This window comes from Cherax quadricarinatus, chromosome 26, assembly GCF_038502225.1.
Source record: "Cherax quadricarinatus isolate ZL_2023a chromosome 26, ASM3850222v1, whole genome shotgun sequence".
NCBI lineage: Eukaryota > Metazoa > Arthropoda > Malacostraca > Decapoda > Parastacidae > Cherax > Cherax quadricarinatus.
The window spans coordinates 34,233,370-34,251,483 of record NC_091317.1 but is presented as its reverse complement, the minus strand read 5'-3'; the positions used below and the strand labels follow the sequence as shown (position 1 = coordinate 34,251,483).

The 18,114-nt window shown below is 44.1% G+C and overlaps 1 protein-coding gene across 2 annotated transcripts in view; it reads right to left on the bottom strand.

Annotated features, from left to right (window-relative positions):
* The window catches only part of LOC128691729 (bestrophin-1), a 106,643-nt gene extending 88,990 nt beyond the window's left edge, over positions 1 to 17,653 (bottom strand). The window contains exons 1-2 of one of the 2 annotated variants that reach the window (XM_053780629.1): positions 17,549 to 17,653; positions 17,192 to 17,239 (exon numbers count right to left, since the gene is read on the bottom strand). The gene's annotated coding sequence lies outside the window, so the exon portion shown is untranslated. The remainder of the gene's footprint in view (positions 1 to 17,191; positions 17,240 to 17,548) is intronic. The other variant, XM_053780630.2, reaches the window with a different exon arrangement.
* Between the last annotated feature and the right edge of the window lie 461 nt (positions 17,654 to 18,114).

Sequence of the window (18,114 nt, the reverse complement as noted above, 5' to 3'; positions counted from 1 at the left end):
AAAGGAATAAAAGAGAAATATTTCAGACGTTGTAATGTTATCGAATATATTATTTAGCGAGTGAAAGATTGTTGAAATTGTTTGTTCAAGTAACCGGAAGAGAAGAAAGTAGGTCACTCCAGAAGGTTTACTAAATACGAGGAGATGCGAGGAGGGAGTGGAGGTATTGCAAGGTATGGGGCTTGAACATCCTGCAGGCTGGTGTGTGTGTGTGTGATACAGTACCTGTCTGAGATACAGTACCTGTACTCTGAGGTACAGTGTCTGTACTCTGAGGTACATTACCAGTACTCTGAGATACAGTACCTGCACTCTGAAGTACAGCGCCTGTACTCTGACATACAGTACCTGTTCTGAGATACAGTACCTGTACTCTGAGGTACAGTACTTGTACTCTGAGGTACAGTGTCTGTACTCTGATGCACAGTAGCTGTACTCTGAGTTACAGTACCTTCACTCTGAAGTAAAGTGTCTGCACTCTGTCGGGTGTGGATAGGTGAAGAATAGGAAGAGAGGGGTGTTGATGAGTGAAGAATAGGGAGTTAGATTCTCCTCATTGACCACAAGTATTGATCCAGTCCAGATTTTACCCAGAATTATCTTTAATTTATACTTCCACACCCGCGTCTTCACTCGGAACCCAGAGCGAGATTTCGTGCAGTTCTTGACACTTTTTCTGATGATCACTCATTTACTGAGACGTCAGTGTGGCATGCAACAATTGAGCAACGATGATGTCGTTTACTGGGTTGAAGTATGTGACTGTGAGAGATGTGGTATTGAGAGATGTGATACTGTGTGACGTGAAGGTGGGAGATGAGGTCAAATGTCTTGCTCTGTGAGTGATGCTCGATACTTCAATGTTAAAGTACACAGATGCGAAAGACGAGGTCAGAAAGCTCGTGTAGGAACCAAGATCAGATGGGAGGTCACTGGGACCAGGTCAAGTGTCACTCTGGGTAGTGATGGAGAGGTCACTGATGCTATGGCAGCAAGTACCAAGCAAGTACAACAAATTACCGGAGACAGGAGACCTGTCAGTAAGATGGACAACAGGAAATGTGTCATCGTCCAGAACAACAAGAAAGATAACAGTATGACCAACGTGATAACTCTGCACAGTATTGTAGATTATACAAAATTAATACACCGCCTGGAACCTTCACACATTGCTATAAAGGGCGGGAGAGATTGCTTAAGATTGATGGACTGAAGACATCGACTCCAGACTGGGGGACTGATTAACTCAAACTTCTCATCTTCCGTCGTTTTTCTCTGTATTGGACTAAAGAACCAACTGGCTGGCGAAACGTTTCCCCAATAAAGTTTCGTAAATGTTGCAAAAGTGTCTCAATCTTCAACTTGTCTGTTTTCTAAATCAATTACATCACAACAAGAGAAACATCACAGGGATCAGCTCCTGGATGTCTACTGTTGGTGGTACAAGAAGGTCACCTGCGCCCTGGAACACAGTCATCTGTGTCAGTGTCTGCGGATGACGCAACACTGCAGAGAAAGAACACAAATAACCCTCAGAATGAAACTTATGACAGCGTTTGGGCCCGACCTGGACCATTAAGTAGTCGCAGAGAAGGGCGAAGGGAAGGGAACCAGTACATATACGAGAGGAAAATAAAGCCAGGAGGAGTCAGCAACACCTCACAGGGAAACTTAAACAAGCTACGAAAATGATCCAATAACTGGCTCGGCCAGTTCACTATCATCAAACACTTGATTACGAAAATGGGATGAGGAAGTGAGAGACGAGAGGAAGAACAAGGCAGAAGAGAGAAGCAAGAACACAATCTGCAAGACATGATGGGCAGGGCAACACATCACACCAGACATCTTGCTTGAGAAATATTGCATGTAAACATGATAACATCGACTGGCAGATGCAAATGTTGTAAGAATAAAACTGTCCTGAAAGACTTTGAATAAGAGATCGTTCACATCACTTCACATAACATTCATAACACTAGTGTTGGAGTACCCAGCGCCAGCATGGAACCCTCCTAAGTTCATCACCAAAAGAAGGAACTTGAGAAAGTTCAAAGATGAGCTGAGAGACTTGTCTCAGACCTTACGAGACCAGATATTAAGATCACTAAGGAATGTGTGTGTGTGTGTGTGTGTGTGTGTGTGTGTGTGTGTGTACTCACCTATTTGTACTCACCTATTTGTGGTTGCAGGGGTCGAGTCTTAGCTCCTGGCCCCGCCTCTTCACCGGTTGCTACTGGGCCCTCTCTCTCCCTGCTCCATGAGCTTTATCAAACCTCGTCTTAAAACTGTGTATGGTTCCTGCCTCCACTACGTCATTTTCTAGGCTGTTCCACTGCCTGACAACTCTATGACTGAAGAAATACTTCCTAATAACTCTCTGACTCATTTGTGTCTTCAACTTCTAATTGTGGCCTCTTGTTTCTGTGTCCCCTCCCTGGAACATCCTGTCTCTGTCCACCTTGTCTATTCCGCGCAATATTTTATATGTCGTTATCATGTCTCCCCTGACTCTCCTGTCCTCCAGTGTCGTCAGGCCGATTTCCCTTAACCTTTCTTCATAGGACATTCCCCTTAGCTCTGGGACTAACCTTGTCGCAAACCTTTGTACTTTCTCTAGTTTCTTGACGTGCTTTATCAAGTACGGGTTCCAAACAAGTGCTGCATACTCCAGTATGGGCCTGACATACACGGTATACAGTGTCTTGAACGATTCCTTACTAAGGTATCGGAATGCTGTTCTCAGGTTTGCCAGGCGCCCATATGCTGCAGCAGTTATCTGGTTGATGTGTGCTTCCGGAGACATGCTCGGTGTTATACTCACCCCAAGATCTCTCTCTTTGAGTGAGGTTTACAGTCTTTGGCCACCTAGCCTATACTCTGTCTGTGGTCTTCTGTGCCCTTCCCCTATCTTCATGACTTTGCATTTGGCGGGATTAAATTCGAGAAGCCATTTGCTGGACCAGGTGTCAAGTCTGTCCAGGTCTCTTTGAAGTCCTGCCTGGTCCTCATCTGATTTAATTCTCCTCATTAACTTCACATCATCTGCAAACAGGGACACTTCTGAGTCTAACCCTTCCATCATGTCGTTCACATATACCAAAAATAGCACTGGTCCTAGGACCGACCCCTGTGGGACCCCGCTCGTCACAGGTGCCCACTGTGATGCATCGTTACGTACCATGACTCGTTGTTGCCTCCCTGTCAGGTATTCTCTGATCCATTGCAGTGCCCTTCCTGTTATATGCGCCTGATCCTCTAGCTTCTGCACTAATCTCTTGTGAGGAACTGTGTCAAAGGCCTTCTTGCAGTCCAAGAAGATGCAATCAACCCACCCCTATCTCTCGTGTCTTACTTCTGTTACTTTATCGTAAAACTCCAGAAGGTTTGTGACACAGGATTTTCCTTCCATGAATCCGTGCTGGTTGGCATTTATACTCTTGTTCCGCTCCAGGTGCTCCACCACTCTCCTCCTGATAATCTTCTCCATAACTTTGCATACTATACACGTCAATGACACAGGTCTATAGTTTAGTGCCTCTTTTCTGTCTCCTTTTTTAAAAATGGGAACTGCATTTGCCGTCTTCCATACCTCAGGTAGTTGCCCAGTTTCCAGGGACGTGTTGAAGATTGTGGTAAGTGGCACGCACAGCATATCTGCTCCCTCTCTAAGGACCCATGGGGAGATGTCCGGTCCCATTGCCTTTGAGGTCTCTATGTCCCTTAGCAGTTTCTTCACCTCCTCCTCATCTGTATGTATGTCGTCCAACACTTGTTGGTGTATTCCTTGCTGGTGTCCCCATCTGGTCTGTCCCCCCAGAGGCCTTCCTGTCTCCACTGTAAATACTTCCTTAAATCTCATGTTGAGCTCCTCACATACCTCTTGATCGTTTCTTGTGAGTTCTCCACCTTCTTTCCTCAGCCTTATCACCTGGTCCTTGACTGTTGTCTTCCTCCTAATATGGCTATACAGCAGTTTTGGGTCAGATTTGACTTTCGATGCTATGTCGTTTTCGTACTGTCGCTGGGCCTCCCTCCTTATCTGTGCATACTCGTTTCTGGCTCTTCTACTAATCTCCTTGTTTTCCTGAGTCCTATGCCTCCTGTACCTTTTCCATTCTCTGTTTCACTTAGTTTTTGCCTCCCTACACCTTCGGGTAAACCAAGGACTCGTTTTGGTCTTCCTATTATTTCTGTTTCCCTTGGGAACAAACCTTTCCTCTGCCTCCTTGCACTTTGTTGCCACATATTCCATCATCTCGTTTACTGATTTTCCTACCATTTCTCTGTCCCACTGAACCTCCTGCAGGAAGTTTCTCATACCTGTGTAGTCGCCCCTTTTATAGTTTGGCCTGTCCCCTTCAATTCCTGTTACCTTCTCCACTTGTAACTCTACTATATAATCAAAACTCAGAACCACGTGATCGCTAGCTCCAAGGGGCCTCTTGTAAATGATGTCCTCAATGTCTGAACTGCTCAGGGTGAACACAAGATCCAGTCTTGCTGGCTCATCCTCCCCTCTCTCTCTGGTAATGTCCCTGACATGTTGATGCATGAGGTTTTCAAGTACCGCATCCATCATCTTGGCTCTCCATGTTTCGGGACCCCCATGTGGCTCCAGGTTTTCCCAGTCGATCTCCCTGTGGTTGAAATCGCCCATTACCAGTAACTTTGCTCTGCTCGAGTGAGCTCTTCTTGCCACCTCAGCCAGTGTGTCCACCATCACCCTGTTGTTTTCTTCGTACTCCTCTCTTGGCCTCCTGCAGTTCTGTGGTGGGTTATACATCACTCCAATGACTACTTTATGTTCTCCGGACTGAATTGTACCTACAATGTAGTCTCTTTCTCCAATCATGTCCATGCCTTCCATTTCCTCAAATCCCCATCGGTGTTTTATGAGTAGTGCAACCCCTCCTCCCCCTCTACTCCTTCTATCTTTCCTCTGGATCTGATATCCCGTTGGGAAGATTGTGACTGTTATTGTCTCAGCGAGTTTTGTTTCTGTGACTGCTATGATGTCTGGGGATTCCTCACTGATTCTTTCGTTCCACTCCTCATGGTTATTCGTTATTCCATCCGCGTTTGTGTACCAAACTTTCAGTTTCTTTTCTATCATTGTGGTCCTGTAAGAATATTGGGGTTGGGGGAGCGAGAGCCTTGGTGGGGGCCCATGGGGGGCTGTGGGGTTTGTGATGATGGGGGTGGGGTCAGAATGCCCATAAGGGACAGCTGTTGGGGTGGGGTTTGTGATATGGGGGTTGGTGGCAGAGGGAACAGTGAGTGGGTTGCAGTATAGGTTGCTCAGTTGCGCTGGGAATGTCGCGGTTGGAGTCTTTCGGTGGGAGATTCTGTGGGGTATGTTTGCCCTTCCTCCTGTGTCTGGGTCCTGCTCATCTTCGTCATTGCCTCTCGTTCCTCCTTGCATCTCTGTACCCTCTCTTTCAGTGTAGTCCTTTCTTCTTGTGTTCTGTCGCGGTCGAGGTATACTCTCTGGTACCCCTGTTTGTCCCTCAGTCTTGCTTTCTCTTGCAGAATCCTGGTTCGAACTGATGCTTCCTTGAAAATTACTTTGACAGGCCGTATCCTTCCACTCGCAAACCACCCAATTCTCTGAAAATTTGTCACCTGGGTCATATCACCCTCACCTGTTGTTTTCATGATGCCTTCAATCATTTTTTCCTCCTCCTGTTTTATTTCTTGGAAGTTGTCCCCCTTGGCTTCTTGGAGCCCGTAGACAAAAACTGACCTTGCCCTTTCCTCCTCCCACTGAGTCTCCATCTGCTTCCTCTGAGGCATTTTATTTCCTTCCATTGAAATGTTCTTGCCTTCAGCCCCTGTCCTATCTGAAACTTCTATTCTCAGTTACCTGTCTTTCATGACCAGCTGTCCCTTGCTACTGCAGTTGGCTGTTAGAGTCTCTGCATATAGCATACCTTCATTGTCTTCGGACCCGTCATTTGATCTTAGTGTGCTCCTCGCCTTTTCCCTGGCCCCACGTGGGTCTGATAGGGCCTTCGCATACGGCATGTCTCCTTTGTTGCTTACCGTCCCCTTGTCTGTGCCTGACATTGAATTTTCTAATGTTGCATCTGAATTGTCATTTGTCTCTCTAATCTGTTTTAGGTTTTGCAGTTTCTCTTCTAAGCACTGTATCCTAGCTTCTGCTGCTAAGACCTGTAGTGTGTGTGTGTGTGTGTGCGAGTGCACAATAAACTGGGTTTAAGAAAGTTAGCTCTCAGCTCCTGGCCCCTCCTCTTAGGATACAATCGAATGGTTTTATGGTTTTATTTATTCCAAACATCTGTGACCGTATTACAGTTATTCTTGAGTTTGTTTATACACTTTACTTCTGCCACCTTCACTTGTTCCACTTTTACCAACCTTCGACCTGATACTTCCGAGTTATTAACGAGATTGTTTAGATTCCTTATACACTGAGGTGGTATAAACCTTGGTGATAGATACCGGCAAGTTGGTCTAGATAAATACGTAAACAAACACTAGGAAAAACACTGAGGTGTTACCGCAGTATTCTCTCTTATGAAGGTGTTGTTCTATCTTTGCTCAGGATTATCAGCTGTGTTTATTTCTTAATTGTTTCTTCTGTTATCTAAACAATGCAGGTTTAATTGCTTTAGTTTGTCCTCATAATTCAGTGGCCAGAACTTCTGATTAATTAACAACCTTGAGGGAGGACGTTTGAACTTTGTTTAAGCGCTTGAACGTGTTTGTTCAGCTGTGTTCCACACTGCTGCTGCATACTTAATGACTGGCCTCTCATACGTTACTTTAAGCCTGGAACATTCTTTATTTAGGGCAGTGGTTCCCAAACTGGGGGTAAATTACCCCCTGGGGGTAATTGAACCATTTTTGGGGGGTAATGGAGGGGTGACAGAAAAAAAGTTATGAATTCTGAAAATCAAGAAAACAATGCGGTACCCGGTATGAGGATTATTGTTAACTTTGTCTTAGTATATAAAGTTGTAAAGTAAACCTATTATAAGTAAGTAATAAAGTTAAACCAAATAACAATAAACATCAAAAACTAATATACAGTATTAGAAAAGAAGAAATATATAGCTAAGTGTGTGGAAACCCAAAAGTATTTTGACAAGTATGCTTCAGGACAAAAGTCACTCAGTAGCCCAGATCGACCTGTCCAGTATGCGTCACTCACTTCCTGAGGCTGCCTCTATTTCACTCTGTCAGTTTATCTGTGAGCATCAGCCGAGGTAGACATAAGCTGGTATGTATGTGTACTGCCCTGTGCAGTATATAGTTAGTATTTACCCACTGTTACTGTGAATTTGTAGCTATTATTAATTTTATATATAATGTATGTGTGGTTCTTATGTTTTCAATGGTTTTGCTAGGATTAGCAGAGTATGCGAGGCTGTATACGTTCACGTTTAGCCATATATATCAATAATAACAACATTTTGTGAAAGGGGTAACATGCTTTATGTGGCATGTTAAATTGGATAACAAGCTGAAAAAGTTTGGGAACCACTGATTTAGGGCCTTGAAGGCTGAAATTACGTTTGGCAACCCCTCACACACACGTCATGTGACGGACCACACATCAAGTCGTTCTTGTAGCTTCTCTCACTCTTCCTGTTGTTTATTAGTGTCGTCCTGGCCAGTATCCTCATCACTATCGCGTCATATGCAAACATCAGCATTGAGGAGTCGATTCCCAGCTCTACGTCACTCACATATCATGGGTATTAGAGACTCCGAAGACACCACAAATGTGGTGGCCCGTGGCTTGGTGGGCAACACTCGCTTCACACACTGAGGGTCCGTAGCTTGATCCCCGGGAAGGGTTGAAACATTGGGTGTGTTTCCTTACACCTGCTGTCCCCGTTCACCTAAGCAAGCAAGTAGGTACCTGGGTATTAGGTGACTGATGAGGGTGGCATCCTGGGGGACAAGATTTAAGAACCACAATGGAAATAAGACGGACGCATTGACTTTCTTGGGTTATCCTGGGTGGCTAACCCTCCGAGGTTAGAAACCCGAACAAAATGTTATCTTGACTGTGCTTGTCATCCTGACACTCATAAAAACATAAGATAGGAGGAACACTGCAGCAGGCCTTCTGGCCCATACAAGGCAGGTCTTTCTCAAAACCAACCATTCCCACCCACGTATTTGTCCAACCTTTTCCCAGTCCTGTACTTTCTCTGGTATTTCCTCGCTCACTGAATCAACTTTCCCGCCACAACACTTACAATGTGAAAGTCTTTCTGGCAGTCTAGAATATACAGTCAACCCGCACATTATGTTCTCTCTGTCTTTAAGTTATCTTGGACTAAGATACGTCATGTCTTGCACGAGGCTGGTGTGAGGTGATGCATGTCACTGCTTAACATGCACCACTCAGTAGTAGTTGTAGTATACTGGATCCCTGACCTTATTGTGTTAGTGTCATTAATTAATGGTCCAAGTCGGACCGAAACGTCGTGGTAAACTGCTCTCTCCTGTGTGCGGGTTATTTGTGTATTGTTCTAGTCACGGTGTTGAGATTTTTTTATTTTTTATTATTATTATTATTATTATTATTATTATTATTATTAGTAGTAGTAGTAGTAGTAGTAGTAGTAGTAGTAGTAGTAGTAGTAGTAGTAGTAGTAGTAGTAGTAGTAGTGTGTGCTATCGTAAGTCTTCATTTCTTTAGAAGTTAAAGGTAGACGATAGACTTTAAGCCACACTGATATGACAGTTATCTATCGATTAAATTGTTGAGGTTGTAAACCCCAGGCTCTCATGGTTACCATTGTAGCTCATGGGTCAGGGATCAGGGGTGGGTGGGGACTAGGTTTTAACCTAGATAACAATGAACTTAAGTAACCCAGTGCTGGGTTCATTTAAGGTAACTCACTGGTGTCGGGTTCGTTAATGGAACTCGCTGCCCTGGGTTCGTTTAGGATTGCTCGCTGTCCTGGGTCCGTTTAGCACTGCTCATTACCTTGCGTTCGTTTAGCATTGCTAGTTGCTCTGGTTTCGTTTAGGATTGCTCGTTTCCCTGGGTTCGTTCAGGATTGCTTGTTGCCCTGGGCTCCTTTAGGATTGCTCGTTGTCCTGGGTTCGTTTAGCATTGCTCGTTGCCCTGGGTTCGTTTAGCTTTGCTCGCTGCCCTGGATATGCTTAGCATTGCTCGTTGCCCTGGGTTCGTTTAGCATTGCTCGTTGCCCTGGATCCGTTTAGGATTGCTCGCTGTCCTAGGTTTGTTTAGGATTGCTCTCTGCCCTGGATTCGTTTAGGATTGTTCGTTGACCTGGGTCCGTTTAGGATTGCTCGCTGTCCTGGATCCGTTTAAGATTGCTCATTGCCCTGGGCTCATTTAGGATTGTTGTACATGAATGGTATTGTATACCATTCTTGTACAACTTGTCAGACACTGCAACATCATGGAATCTTGATTCTGAGGACATGTACATAGCCTTCACGACTACGACAACTACTTCTACAACTAACTCATCTCTTTGGGTAGGACCTACTTCCACTGGGGAATCCCGCCTACCAGTGACTGTGCCCTCGTCTGCTGCCCGTCCCATTCCACCTGACGTTAGATATAAACGTCAGTCGCCTTGCTTCTGCTTCAGAATCTCCACGACTGCGGTGCTCTTCGCACCAACTCCAAGGTTGAGGGACTGATTACCTCATCTTTTGTATATAGTTCTACTGTCTTCAAGTTATGTCCTGGAATTTGTATTGATGGCGAAACGTCTACAATAAAGATACCCAGATGTTGCACATGTGTCTTAATTTCATTTAGGATTGTTCGTTGTCCTGGGTCCGTTAAGGATTGCTCTCTGTTCTTGGCTCGTTTAGGATTGCTCGCTGTTCTGGGTTCGTTTAGGATTGCTCGTTGTTCTTGGTTCGTTTAGCATTGCTCGTTGCCCTGGGTCCGTTTAGGATTACTCTCTACCTTGGGTTCGTTTAGGATTGCTTGTTTTCCTGGGTTCGTTTAGGATTGCTCGTTGTTCTGGGCTTGTTTAGGATTGCTCTCTGCCCTGGATTCGTTTAGGATTGCTCGTTTTCCTGGGTTCGTTTAGCATTGCTCGCTGCCCTGGGTTCGTTTAGCATTGCTCGCTGCCCTTGGTTCGTTTAGCATTGCTTGTTGCCCTGGATCCGTTTAGGATTGCTCTCTACCCTGGATTCGTTTAGGATTAATCGTTTTCCTGTGTTCGTTTAGGATTGCTCGTTGTCCTGGGTTTGTTTAGGATTGCTCGCTGTCCTGGGTCCGTCTAGGATTGTTCGTTGCATTGGGTCCGTTCAGGATTGCTCATTGCCATGGGCTCGTTTAGGATTGCTCGCTGTCCTGGGTTTATGATTGCTCGCTGTCCTGGGCTCGTTTAGGATTCTTCGTTGTCCTGGGTCCGTTTAGGATTGCTCTCTGTCCTCGGTTCATTTAGGATTGCTCGCTGTCCTGGGTTCGTTTAGGATTGCTCGTTGTCCTGGGTTCGTTTAGAATTGCTCGCTGTCCTGGGTCCGTTTAGGATTGCTCACTGCCCTGGGTTCGTTGAGGATTGCTTGTTGTCCTGGGTTCGTTTAGGATTGCTCGTTGTCCTGGGTTCGTTTAGGATTGCTCGCTGTCCTGAGTTTGTTTAGTATTGCTCGTTGTCCTGAGTCCATTTAGGATTACTCACTGCCCTGGGTTCGTTTAGGATTTCTCGCTGTCCTGGGTCCGTTTAGGATTGCTCGTTGTCCTGGGTTCGTTTAGGATTGCTCGCTGTCCTGGGTTTGTTTAGTATTGCTCGTTGTCCTAGGTTCCTTTATGTTCGTTGTTGTGCCACCTGAGTTGCTAGTTTATCAAGCACCTGGTGCTCATACAATGAGCGGTGGTGCAAAAAGTGTGTCACACTGGGTCTGTATCAGACACCACTAGGCTTAATTACAGCACATATTACAGTCTCTTAATATATCTCAGTTACTTCAACCAACTAATGTACACAGTATGAAGATGCAATCTCAAAAAAAAAAAATCTCATTACCACTAGTAACATTGGTCATAATTGTATTGCCGTCTCTTCAGAAGCAATTTATTCGTCTAGTCGATGCAAAATAGTATAGTTTCAAGACTTCGGATATATTACCATTAACAATGTAAAGATTTTCCATATTCCTTTATGATGGGTAAAGCATGGCTCAAAATTATCGTAACTCAAACCCATCGTAACTCAAGGGATCACTGTAATAGTATTAACAAAGAAGAGTTTTGCCAGATTTTGGAGAGTTTGTGTGAAGATGTCTCTGAAAGGTTGAATGTTGGAAACTACGATGTAGTGTTACAGTGTATAACCCTGTCTTTGTCCACACACCAGTGTATGACCCTGTCTTTGTCCACACACCAGTGTATAACCCTGTCTTTGTCCACACACCAGTGTATAACCCTGTCTTTGTCCACACACCAGTGTATAACCCTGTCTTTGTCCACACACCAGTGTATGACCCTGTCTTTGTCCACACACCAGTGTATAACCCTGTCTCTGTCCACACACCAGTGTATAACCCTGTCTTTGTCCACACACCAGTGTATAACCCTGTCTTTGTCCACACACCAGTGTATGACCCTGTCTTTGTCCACACACCAGTGTATAACCCTGTCTTTGTCCACACACCAGTGTATAACCCTGTCTTTGTCCACACACCAGTGTATGACCCTGTCTTTGTCCACACACCAGTGTATAACCCTGTCTCTGTCCACACATAAGAATATAAGAACATAAAGAAGGAACACTGCAACAGGCCTACTGACCCACGCGGAGCAGGTTCATGTCTTCCCTCCCGGATTAGCCCAATGCCCCTCCGGATTAGCTCAATGACCCCCTCCCCGGATTAGCCCAATGACGCACCCAGTCTGGTCAACTCCACTCAAGGAAGGAGCACGGCACCAGACCCAGCAGCACAAGCTAGTCAGGTCCAACTCACACCCACCCACACCCACTCATGTATTTATCTAACTTATTTTTAAAACTACACAACGTTTTAGCCTCAAACTTGGGAGTTTGTTCCACTCATCCACAACTCTATTACCAAACCAGTACTTTCCTATATCCTTCCTGAATCTGAATTTTTCCAACTTGAAACCATTGCTGTGAGTCCTGTCTTGGCTGGAAATTTTCAGCACGCTATTTACATCCCCTTTATTTTTTCCTGTTTTCCATTTATACACCTCGATCATATCCCCCCTAATTCTATCTCTGTCCACACACTAGTGTATGACCTTGTCTTTGTCCACATACTTTGCCTTTAACGTTACTGGCATCTAGTGACATACCCAAGGTATGGCACGTGCCCTGGGCACTACTTGAAGGGGGGCACCACTAGAAGGGGGCGCCACTTCAAGGGGGGCACCACTAGAAAGGGGCGCCACTTGAAGAGTCATGGAGGAATGAAAGGTTCCCTAGTTTGCCCGACACTGACGCCAAGTTTGGGTTCCTTCTCCATGCTGAGGGACTGTGTTACGACATCGACAGTAACCACCTAAAGAAGTGCGAAAATTTAAGCGAATTGTTGTCCATCAACAGTTGTGATGTTGATGGACAACAGCTATGAAGAAATTCTGGATTGCAAAATGTTAGTATCAAGTCAAGTCAACGTTAAAATATCAAAACCTGAACAGTTTCGCGAATTTATTTATTTATTGTTGATTTTATGGTAAAGTTATCTAAAAGATAGATATTAGATGTTAAGACAGAGGCGCCTCTGGTGGCAGCTCTATGTAAACTGTACTATCACAGGTACTTACAGCTTAGTCTAACAGTAACAATTTCTTCTTATCTACTGACATGTTTAACATGACACATTTCAATTTGATGGACAGTTGATCTGCTAGTTCCTATCTATATTGTTCTTTTCTCTTCCTATAGCTCGATTGGTAGCGCACTCAGCTCACACACTAAGGTTCGTGGTTCGATCCCCGGTACGGGTGGAAGCATTAGGACGTGTTTTCTTAAGACACCTGCTGTCCCTGTTCACCCATCAGTAAAATATGTACCTGGGTGTTAGTCGACTGGTATGAGTCGCATCCTGGGGACAAAATTGAAGATTTTAAGTGAAAGAGAAAATACTGCTATACCATTTCCAAATTATAACTCGCAAAATAATAATAATAATAATAATAATAATAATAATAATAATAATAATAATAATAATAATAATAATAATAATAATAATAATAATAATAATGATAATAATAATAAAAATATATAATATCTGTATAGAGAGGCCTGGTCACAGACCGGGCCGCGGGGGCGTTGACCCCCGAAACTCTCTCCAGGTAAACTCCAGATGGGTGAGATTTAGCGTGCAAGCAGAAAGCCCGTAGTTATGCAGAGTATTTCTGGCATATACACAGCACTGACAATGCTAGCATTCTTCTGGGTAGGATACCCAGGTGTTTGACGTTTGAAGCCGACTGGAAGAGGCATTTTAAGGTTATCACGTGGAAACCAAAAACCGGGAACGACCCATGTTAAACTGGACAGAAGTCACCTGCACACACCAAGTGTTCCATATACCTGATTATTGTTCACCTCGGCTGAAAATTTTAAACTGATCGGATATGATGTTCAGATGTTAATACTGAAAGCGTTGAACTGAAGTTAGTGGCAGACAAGAAGACTGCACTGGCAGTTAGTAACAGCTGCCACCAATAACTGGACAGTTAATAACTGCTGCCATCAACGGCGGTGGGACCAGACATCTCTCAGTGGGTCCTAAGAGAGGGATCAGAGATGCTGTTTGTGCCACTAACAAAGATCTTCAACACATCCATTGAAACTGGGCAACTACTCGAGATATGGAAGACGGCAAATGTAGTCCCAGTTTTTAAAAAAGGAGACGGACATGAGGCATTAAACTACAGACCTGTGTCACTAACGTGTATAGTATGCAAGGTCATGGAGAAGATCATCAGGAGGAGAGTGGTGGAGCACCTGGAAAGAAACAAGTGTATAATTGACAACCAGCACGGTTTCAGGGAAGGAAAATCCTGTGTCACAAACCTACTGGAGTTTTATGACAAGGTGACAGAAGTAAGACAAGAGAGAGAGGGATGGATAGACTGCATTTTCTTGGACTGCAAGAAGGCCTTCGACACAGTTCCTCACAAGAGGTTACTGCAAAAGCTAGAGGATCAGGCACACATAACAGGAAAAGCACTGCAATGGATCAGAGAATATCTGACAGGGAGGCAACAACGAGTCATGGTACGTGACGAGGTGTCAGAGTGGGCGCCTGTGACAAGCGGGGTTCCACAGGGGTCAGTCCTAGGACCTGTGCTGTTTTTGGTATATGTGCACGATATGACGGAAGGGATAGACTCAGAAGTGTCCTTGTTTGCAGATGATGTGAAGTTAATGAGGAGAATCAAATCGGTCGAGGATCAGGCAGGACTACAAAGAGACCTGGACAGGCTACAAGCCTGATCAAGCAACTGGCTCCTTGAATTTAGCCCTGCCAAATGCAAAGTCATGAAGACTGGGAAAGGGCAAAAGAAGACCGCAGACACAGTGTAGTCTAGGTGGCCAAAGACTGCAAACCTCACCCAAGGAAAAAGATCTGGGGGTGAGTATAACACCGAGCACATCTGAGGCTCACATCAATCAGATAACTGCTGCAGCATACGTGCGCCTGGCAAACCTAAGGATAGCGTTCCGGTACCTCAGTAAGGAATCGTTCAAGACTCTGTACACCATTTACGTCAGGCCCATACTGGAGTACGCAGCACCAGTTTGGAATCCACACTTGGTCAAGCACGTCAAGAAATTAGAGAAAGTGAAAAGGTTTGCAACAAGACTAGTTCCAGAGCTAAGGGGATTGTCCTACGAGGAAAGGTTAAGGGAAATCGGCCTGATGACACTGGAGGACAGGAGGGTTAGGGGAGACATGATAACGACATATAAAATACTGTGCGGAATAGACAAGGTGGACAAAGACAGGATGTTCCAGAGATGGGACACAGAAACAAGAGGTCACAATTGGAAGTTGAAGACACAGATGAATCAAAGGGATGTTAGGAAATATTTCTTCAGTCATAGAGTAGTCAGGCCATGGGATAGCCTAGAAAGTGAAGTAGTGGAGGCGGGAACCATACATAGTTTTAAGGCGAGGTATGACAAAGCTCATGGAGCAGGGAGAGAGAGGACCTAGTAGCAATCAGCAAAGAGGCGGGGCCAGGAGCTATGACTCGATCACTGCAACCACAAATAGGTGAGTACAACAATACAGCTAGCGCCTATCATACACAACAATACAGCTAGTATCACCTATCATACACAACAATGCAGCTAGTACCACCTATCATACACAACAATACAGCTAGTACCACCTATCATACACAGCAATACAGCTAGTACCACCTATCATACACAACAATACAGCTAGTATCACCTATCATACACAGCAATACAGCTAGTACCACCTATCATACACAACAATACAGCTAGTACCACCTATCATACACAGCAATACAGCTAGTACCACCTATCATACACAACAATACAGCTAGTACCACCTATCATACACAGCAATACAGCTAGTACCACCTATCATACACAACAATACAGCTAGTACCACCTATCATACACAACAATACAGCTAGTACCACCTATCATACACAACAATGCAGCTAGTACCACCTATCATACACAACAATACAGCTAGTACCACCTATCATACACAACAATACAGCTAGTACCACCTATCATACACAACAATACAGCTAGTACCACCTATCATACACAACAATATAGCTAGTACCACCTATCATACACAACAATACAGCTAGTACCACCTATCATACACAACAATGCAGCTAGTACCACCTATCATACACAACAATGCAGCTAGTACCACCTATCATACACAACAATATAGCTAGTACCACCTATCATACACAACAATGCAGCTAGTACCACTTACCATACACAACAATACAGCTAGTACCACCTATCATACACAACAATGCAGCTAGTACCACCTATCATACACAACAATGCAGCTAGTACCACCTATCATACACAACAATGCAGCTAGTACCACCTATCATACACAACAATACAGCTAGTACCACCTATCATACACAACAATGCAGCTAGTACCACCTATCATACACAACAATACAGCTAGTACCACCTATCATACACAACAATACAGCTAGTACCACCTATCATACACAACAATACAGCTAGTACCACCTATCATACACAACAATGCAGCTAGTACCACTTACCATAGAAGATCCTACCAGACAATATCGTCAGCATGGGAAAAATGAGGAACAGAGCACGAGGTCATATCGAACAGAGAATTTCTCAATAAATATTTGATTTGGCCTGCACGCTCTAGCTGTGTGATGGGGGAGGTAGTGGGTGCCTCACCCATCACTATATTGATTGTGCCTTAACACACAACACCACCACCTCCTCTATCCATTATAGTTGCAGTTTACAACCATTCTTCCTCTTCAACACCACCCCTCTTCTGTATAGCCAGTACGAGAGGCAGTCCACTTCATGTTACACAATGAACGACAGTAAATGTTGAATGACAGTAATAATTTGTAATGTGTGATTATATAATTCCTGAGAGCCTCTTCTTTCAGGAATTATCCACGTTTACAACGTCTCCAAAAATGATTTAAAGGAAAGGATATTATTTTTATATTGAAGTGCGAGAGAGTGATAACCAGCATCGTAAACTCTGGGAAAGAGATGTACTTTCTGGTACGACTCTCAGAGAGATCATCTCTCAAAGTGAATCTTCATAAGTGAGTTTATTTAGGTAGAGATGCACAAAGTACAACTATAGTGTAAATTACCCAGGATAAACTTAAAAAAAAGAGGCCAAAGTAACATATTTCTCTACATAACCTCTACAGCGTGATACGGAAATTCTCTCTACCAACACATATGTATATACAACACAATCCACTAATACACATATGTAATACAACAATCCACTAACACGTATACAATACACAATTGCAAAACCTACTCACATACACAATATACAAATTATTACTAAAGGTATTAAGACTATCGCAAACTGAGTAAGCTGACTGCTGATCATGATAACATGATCATGTTAACATGATCAACAGTCAGCTTACTCAGGGAGAGTACAAGTGCATTATTCTACTCTTAATTTCTGAGTAAATCAAAGTAAACATGATACTTACACCATTAAAAGTTTTGTCGAGAGAGAGATGGTAGGCAGAGGACAGGTCCTGGTCATGCCAGAGGTGAGAGACAAGGTTAACGTTAGTTATATAGAAGATGAGAGACGGGAGAGGGACATGAGAGATGAGAGACGGGAGAGGGACATGAGAGATGAGAGACGGGAGAGGGACATGAGAGATGAGAGACGGGAGAGGGACATGAGAGATGAGAGACGGGAGAGGGACATGAGAGATGAGAGACGGGGTGAGAGATGTGCCACCAGTCACTAAGATTGTCAATAAGACACAAGTGTAGCATTTAATAAGGAGAGTTTGGCTCACTAGAACCTTTGCTTCACTTGCGACTTATTCACGTACTTGCGGGAGTTTGGTACCATCTTGAAGGAGAGACAGGTGGTAGCAGCAGCAGATGGAGAGACAGCAGAGGTACGTTGATCTGCTACACCAGCTGGTGTGGGACTGACCGCCATCACTCTGGTACTCTACTAACCGGATACCACCGCACTCACACAATGCAATGCTAGTATCACCTCGTAACTCTTGATATAACGTGTCAATATATATTACACTCCACAACCTGCGCTACAATTAAAGGCTGAAAGAATAACACGAAATTCTCTTCGTATGTTTCTACACGTTTGAAATGTTACGGATATTTTTAAATTCGTTATTACCCTCGGTTAGCTTTGGTTTTTTGCTATATTAACGTATATTAATCTACACTGTCGTAAAATTACGTCTGGCAGCGTGGGTCAGTACCCTGACATTCGAAACGTCAACTTTATAACGAATAACACCAGGAGGCAACTCAGATGAAAACTCACCCACACACACGACCTTTTAAATCTCTGCACCAAATTCACCTTAAACCAGCAAATAATAGAACCAATAACACTGGAGAATACACTGGACCTCATCTTCAC